Consider the following 7,500-nt stretch of genomic DNA (forward strand, 5'->3'; position numbering starts at 1 on the left):
TCAACTTTAACAAGATTCCCAGTACTGGCACTGGCCACACAGCCCCACAGCATGATGGAACATCCACCAAATTTTACTATGGGTAGCAAGTGCTTGTCTTGAACGCTGGGTTCTTTTGCGGCCATGCATAACGCCCCTTGTTATAACCAAATAACTCAATCTTTGTTTCATCAGTCCACAGCACCTTCTTCTAAAATGAAGCTGGCTTGTCCAAATATGCATTTGCATACCTCAAGCGACTCTGTTTGTGGCGTGTGTGCAGAAAAGGCTTCTTCCGCATCACTCTCCCATACGCTGAATTATTGAACGATGCACAGTGACACCATCTGCAGCAAGATGTTGTAGGTCTTTGGAGGGGGTCTGTGGGCTGTTTTTGACCATTCTCAGCATCCTTTGCCTCTCCGATATTTTACTTCTGGTCTTAACAAGAACTGTGCCTGTAGTCTTCCATTTCCTCACTATGTTCCTCACAGTGGACACTGACAGCTTAAATCTCTGCAATAGCTTTTTGTAGCCTTCCCCTAAACCATAATGTTGAACAATCTTTGTTTTCAGGTCATTTGAGAGTTGTTTTGAGGCCCCTATGTTGCCACTCTTCAGAGGAGAGTCAAAGAGAACAACAACTTGCAATTGGCCACCTTAAATACCTTTTCTCATGATTGGATGCACCTGTCTATGAAGTTCAAGGCTTAATGGGCTCACCAAAACCAATTGTGTGTTCCAATTAATCAGTGCTAGGTAGTTACAGGTATTTAAATCAACAGAATGACAAGGGTGCCCAAATTTATGCACCTGTCTAATTTCATTTGATGCATATTGCACATTTTCTGTTAATCCAATAAATCTAATTTCACTACTGAAATATTACTGTGTCCTTCAGTTATTTGATAGATCAAAATGAAATTGCTGATCCTAACACCCAATTATTTATAAATAAAAATCATGGAAATTGGCAGGGGTGCCTAAACTTTTGCATACGAGATATAGGATAGAGATAGAGATATATACATACACACACAAAACAAGATTAATGCAAACTTAACAGCGCTAAACCTGATTGTGTGTGTCACAAAGTTGCCCCACTCATCCGTTTGTGGCAGAACAAGGGTGTGTGCACTAATAAATAAAAGACTGGATACTGGATGTTGTAGCCTTTAAAAATATAAATATAAAGGATACAGTTCTGTGTCCTTTATATTTTTAAAGGCTACAACATCCAGTATCCAGTCTTTTATTTATTAGTGCACACACCCTTGTTCTGCCACAAACGGATGAGTGGGACAACTTTGTGACACACACAAGCTCTAAGGATACTCTAAGGTCCTACACCAGACAGAGAGTTTTGAGCTACCAAGTGGGCGGAATCCTGAAACAGCCACAATCCTGTCAGACAACGTGCCGACTACTTACCTCATACGATTGAGGGGCATGGATGTAAGTAGAATCTAAAGCCTATTTTGGGATACATTGTGCTTTTAACAGTTTTAAAGTGCTCTGGATGTCGGACTGAACATTAAGAACTGTGTCCAATATGTATCCCTCTTTGGATTCTGATTCTGCATTTTTGTATCTATTTCTGCTCAATTGTGGTGAACCTTTGTGACTCATCAAAATCTGTATAATTTATCTGCGCTTTTTTACTTTCTAACTTGTCAGACTGAATTACAGAGATAGAAAGATATTTTCAGAGATCCCCTCTGAATTAAGTATATATATATATATATATATATATATATATATATATATATATATATATATATATATATATATATATATATATATATATATATATATATATATATATATATATATATTTTCTTAATTGAAAAATATATTTTTCTAGATATATTTATTTGGTATCAGGTTTAGCGCTGTTAAATTTGCATTAATCTTGTTTTGCATACCCCTATATTGAGAGACGGGGCTGAGGGTCCACCCTGCCACTCTTTACCTGAACACATACAGCAGCTCTACCATTGTATTAAGATTTCTAGCGCCTTCCAGTGGTGCCTGTGTTTCTCACGGTCACCACTTTCCCAAAAATCTTTTGCTACATACATATATGTGGCAAACCTAGCCACTTCTGGACTATAACATAAGAAAGGTTGTCTATAGGCTGTATATTGTGCTATGTAGATGTGACAGACCCTTCTGTCAGCACTGAAAGAGTTAACTGTGTTCAGCTTTAGCCTCAGCTATTGTGCACTGTCATTAATGTTATTGATACACAGTCCATTGTTTAATCAACCTCAGAGAGCAGACCCTAGATGATAAGGAAAGCCAAGTGTGTGTCTGTGTTTAAATTGTTATCAGCTTGAGCAAGGTATTCTATTGTATCATGTAAAAGGGCGTGTTCCCTCCATCTAATGTACAACATTCTTTCAACCCCCCCTTCTGGGGGGGGTCAGACCTGCATAAATACTGGGCATATGAGCCTTAATAAAATTCATTCTGTTTAAACCTGAAAACTGGCTGGGTTGTGAACTGCTGATTCCCTATGCAGGACATTGTTCCCTGGTGTTAACCCTTGGTATCCGGTTGGTACCGTTACAATTGGTGGCAAGCTACGGAATGAACCTTATCGCCCAGAAGAGCAACTACACAAGCCAGTAACCTCAGGAAGAGGGGGATTACTACAATACTGACTAAGATGGAAGGAGTACCAGGGACCAAAGGGAATGGAGATGGATTATTCTAAGCTAAAGAGACAAACGTTAAAGGAACTGCTAGAAGCCAGGGGAAAGATAGGCAGCAGCAAACCCAAGGCTATATTAATGGCTGAGCTGATGGAGGGAGACAGAGCTCGCAGCGCTACGCCTCCAGCAGCCATGGAGGAGACCCTATACCAGAGGGAAATGAGGACCAGGCTGGAATTTTTACCCCAACCTGTACCACGGGATATGCTATCCGTGGTAATGGCAGATGTGCAGGAGTACGTGATGGCACACAGTCCGCGGAATGCATCCTCCCGAGCAGAATCCATTTTGGACGCACTCAGCAACCCAGTAAGACCCAAAATCCCATACCATGCATTTAAAATGTTTTGTGAGGAGAAGGATGAGATTGATGGGTATTTACAGGATTTTGAGAGACTGTGCGAGTTACATGATTTGGAGCAGTCCGTATGGGTGCCGGTGCTAGCAGGCAAGCTAGCCGGTAGGGCAGCGGAAGCGTATCGCGCTGTACCCAGGGAGGACAGCAAGGATTACGCTAAAGTGAAGAGAGCGATCTTGGAAAGATATGCCATTACCTCAGAGGCATACCGGCGCAAGTTTAGAGGCCTGCGCAAGCCAGAAAGAGATTCACATGCAGAGTGGGCCCACAAGCTGGATCAAGCATCTCAAGGGTGGATACAGGCCAGCCAAGCTACCACCATGGAAGAATTGCGACAACTGATGCTGTTGGAGCAATTCTTTAACGGCTTGTCCCCAGAAGCCCAAGAATGGGTGAGAGATCGAAAACCTCTCACCTTAACCGAAGCAGCCAGATTAGCAGACCAGCATTTTGATGCCAGGAGGCACCATGGACTACAGCCTAACAACGGACGGGCGAATATACAATGCCACACCTGCAAGCAGTGGGGACATATGGCACGTGAGTGCACCCAAAATCGGAGTAGACAAGCTTGGAACCAGGTCAGACAGAACCAGGCCCCAAGGGCGGCTGCTCACCATTACCAAACGGAGCCAGCCGCTCATGAGGTGTTGAGCACCCAAGCCGAGGAACCCCTGGGAATTCTGCATGAGGTGATGTCGGTCCGGGCCTCCGATAACTGGCAACATCACCGCCAGCTGGGGACCGTAGAGGGGAAGGAGGTCCAGGGACTTCGGGATTCGGGAGCTACTTTAACCCTGATAGCTCCCCATTTGTGGCCGGATACAGTACACACGGGCGGATCCGTGGCAGTACGAGGGGCAGGGGGAGCGGTATACCGATTGCCCACTGCTAGAGTGGAGTACAGACCTCCAGTCACCCCAGCAGCTGCCAGTTACCAGCCCCCGGCGCACCGCTATACCACACGGCCTCCGGCCACGAACTACCCTCAGAGAGCCCGGTTCAATTCGCGGGGCTACTCACAACCTATTCGGTGCTTTGGATGTAAGCGACTAGGGCACAAAAGACCAGAGTGTCCCCTAAACGCAGCAAATCAAGCACAGTCCTGGAGAAGACCCGCCGGCGGAATCCCACATAATCCTCAGCCTGCGGCCCGCTACGTAGAGGCGCCAGAATGCTGGGGCAGCCTACATGAAGCAGACCCCGTGCAAGCTGCCCACCGGAATAACCGGCAGCGGGTTAAAGTGAATGGGAAGGAGGTCAGTGGTCTACGGGATACTGGTGCTACCATGACCTTGCTTCAAGAGAACTTGGTGTCTGAGAAACAGCACACTGGAGACACTATGGCTGTGAGGGTAGCAGGGGGCACTGTGTTCCGCCTACCTGTTGCCAGGGTACATTTGGATTGGGGAGTGGGCGCTAGACTTGTGAATGTGGGGGTCAAGAAGGACTTACCTGCTGATGTTCTCCTTGGAAATGACTTGGCCCCCCTTGTTTCTGCCTATGCTCCCATGGATCCCGCTGATGTTAACCCTGTGACTACCCAAGCCCAGTCCCTCCGGGAAGAGACGCTTCCATGTTTGGGGTGGGGGCAGTACTGAGCCAAGTTGGAGCAGATGGCGGAGAACACCCCGTAGCTTACTTGAGCCGAAAGTTGTTGCCCCGGACATCCCCAAGCCGATCCGTTGGGATCAGACTGTGTATGCCGGCTTGGTTCTGGGGGAGCATTGTGGCAAACCTAGCCACTTCTGGACTATAACATAAGAAAGGTTGTCTATAGGCTGTATATTGTGCTATGTAGATGTGACAGACCCTTCTGTCAGCACTGAAAGAGTTAACTGTGTTCAGCTTTAGCCTCAGCTATTGTGCACTGTCATTAATGTTATTGATACACAGTCCATTGTTTAATCAACCTCAGAGAGCAGACCCTAGATGATAAGGAAAGCCAAGTGTGTGTCTGTGTTTAAATTGTTATCAGCTTGAGCAAGGTATTCTATTGTATCATGTAAAAGGGCGTGTTCCCTCCATCTAATGTACAACATTCTTTCAACCCCCCTTCTGGGGGGGGTCAGACCTGCATAAATACTGGGCATATGAGCCTTAATAAAATTCATTCTGTTTAAACCTGAAAACTGGCTGGGTTGTGAACTGCTGATTCCCTATGCAGGACATTGTTCCCTGGTGTTAACCCTTGGTATCCGGTTGGTACCGTTACAATTGGTGGCAAGCTACGGAATGAACCTTATCGCCCAGAAGAGCAACTACACAAGCCAGTAACCTCAGGAAGAGGGGGATTACTACAATACTGACTAAGATGGAAGGAGTACCAGGGACCAAAGGGAATGGAGATGGATTATTCTAAGCTAAAGAGACAAACGTTAAAGGAACTGCTAGAAGCCAGGGGAAAGATAGGCAGCAGCAAACCCAAGGCTATATTAATGGCTGAGCTGATGGAGGGAGACAGAGCTCGCAGCGCTACGCCTCCAGCAGCCATGGAGGAGACCCTATACCAGAGGGAAATGAGGACCAGGCTGGAATTTTTACCCCAACCTGTACCACGGGATATGCTAGTCGTGGTAATGGCAGATGTGCAGGAGTACGTGATGGCACACAGTCCGCGGAATGCATCCTCCCGAGCAGAATCCATTTTGGACGCACTCAGCAACCCAGTAAGACCCAAAATCCCATACCATGCATTTAAAATGTTTTGTGAGGAGAAGGATGAGATTGATGGGTATTTACAGGATTTTGAGAGACTGTGCGAGTTACATGATTTGGAGCAGTCCGTATGGGTGCCGGTGCTAGCAGGCAAGCTAGCCGGTAGGGCAGCGGAAGCGTATCGCGCTGTACCCAGGGAGGACAGCAAGGATTACGCTAAAGTGAAGAGAGCGATCTTGGAAAGATATGCCATTACCTCAGAGGCATACCGGCGCAAGTTTAGAGGCCTGCGCAAGCCAGAAAGAGATTCACATGCAGAGTGGGCCCACAAGCTGGATCAAGCATCTCAAGGGTGGATACAGGCCAGCCAAGCTACCACCATGGAAGAATTGCGACAACTGATGCTGTTGGAGCAATTCTTTAACGGCTTGTCCCCAGAAGCCCAAGAATGGGTGAGAGATCGAAAACCTCTCACCTTAACCGAAGCAGCCAGATTAGCAGACCAGCATTTTGATGCCAGGAGGCACCATGGACTACAGCCTAACAACGGACGGGCGAATATACAATGCCACACCTGCAAGCAGTGGGGACATATGGCACGTGAGTGCACCCAAAATCGGAGTAGACAAGCTTGGAACCAGGTCAGACAGAACCAGGCCCCAAGGGCGGCTGCTCACCATTACCAAACGGAGCCAGCCGCTCATGAGGTGTTGAGCACCCAAGCCGAGGAACCCCTGGGAATTCTGCATGAGGTGATGTCGGTCCGGGCCTCCGATAACTGGCAACATCACCGCCAGCTGGGGACCGTAGAGGGGAAGGAGGTCCAGGGACTTCGGGATTCGGGAGCTACTTTAACCCTGATAGCTCCCCATTTGTGGCCGGATACAGTACACACGGGCGGATCCGTGGCAGTACGAGGGGCAGGGGGAGCGGTATACCGATTGCCCACTGCTAGAGTGGAGTACAGACCTCCAGTCACCCCAGCAGCTGCCAGTTACCAGCCCCCGGCGCACCGCTATACCACACGGCCTCCGGCCACGAACTACCCTCAGAGAGCCCGGTTCAATTCGCGGGGCTACTCACAACCTATTCGGTGCTTTGGATGTAAGCGACTAGGGCACAAAAGACCAGAGTGTCCCCTAAACGCAGCAAATCAAGCACAGTCCTGGAGAAGACCCGCCGGCGGAATCCCACATAATCCTCAGCCTGCGGCCCGCTACGTAGAGGCGCCAGAATGCTGGGGCAGCCTACATGAAGCAGACCCCGTGCAAGCTGCCCACCGGAATAACCGGCAGCGGGTTAAAGTGAATGGGAAGGAGGTCAGTGGTCTACGGGATACTGGTGCTACCATGACCTTGCTTCAAGAGAACTTGGTGTCTGAGAAACAGCACACTGGAGACACTATGGCTGTGAGGGTAGCAGGGGGCACTGTGTTCCGCCTACCTGTTGCCAGGGTACATTTGGATTGGGGAGTGGGCGCTAGACTTGTGAATGTGGGGGTCAAGAAGGACTTACCTGCTGATGTTCTCCTTGGAAATGACTTGGCCCCCCTTGTTTCTGCCTATGCTCCCATGGATCCCGCTGATGTTAACCCTGTGACTACCCAAGCCCAGTCCCTCCGGGAAGAGACGCTTCCATGTTTGGGGTGGGGGCAGTACTGAGCCAAGTTGGAGCAGATGGCGGAGAACACCCCGTAGCTTACTTGAGCCGAAAGTTGTTGCCCCGGACATCCCCAAGCCGATCCGTTGGGATCAGACTGTGTATGCCGGCTTGGTTCTGGGGGAGCAT

The 7,500-nt window shown here is 48.3% G+C and overlaps 1 protein-coding gene and 1 pseudogene across 2 annotated transcripts in view; one reads left to right on the forward strand and one right to left on the reverse strand.

Annotated features, from left to right (window-relative positions):
- Positions 1-7,500, reverse strand: part of CDON (cell adhesion associated, oncogene regulated) — a 454,734-nt gene that overhangs the window by 116,378 nt on the left and 330,856 nt on the right. The window lies entirely within an intron of this gene.
- Positions 1-7,500, forward strand: part of LOC128639007 (trichohyalin-like) — a 28,072-nt pseudogene that overhangs the window by 18,260 nt on the left and 2,312 nt on the right.

Source organism: Bombina bombina, chromosome 8 (assembly GCF_027579735.1).
Source record: "Bombina bombina isolate aBomBom1 chromosome 8, aBomBom1.pri, whole genome shotgun sequence".
Taxonomy (NCBI): Eukaryota; Metazoa; Chordata; class Amphibia; order Anura; family Bombinatoridae; genus Bombina; species Bombina bombina.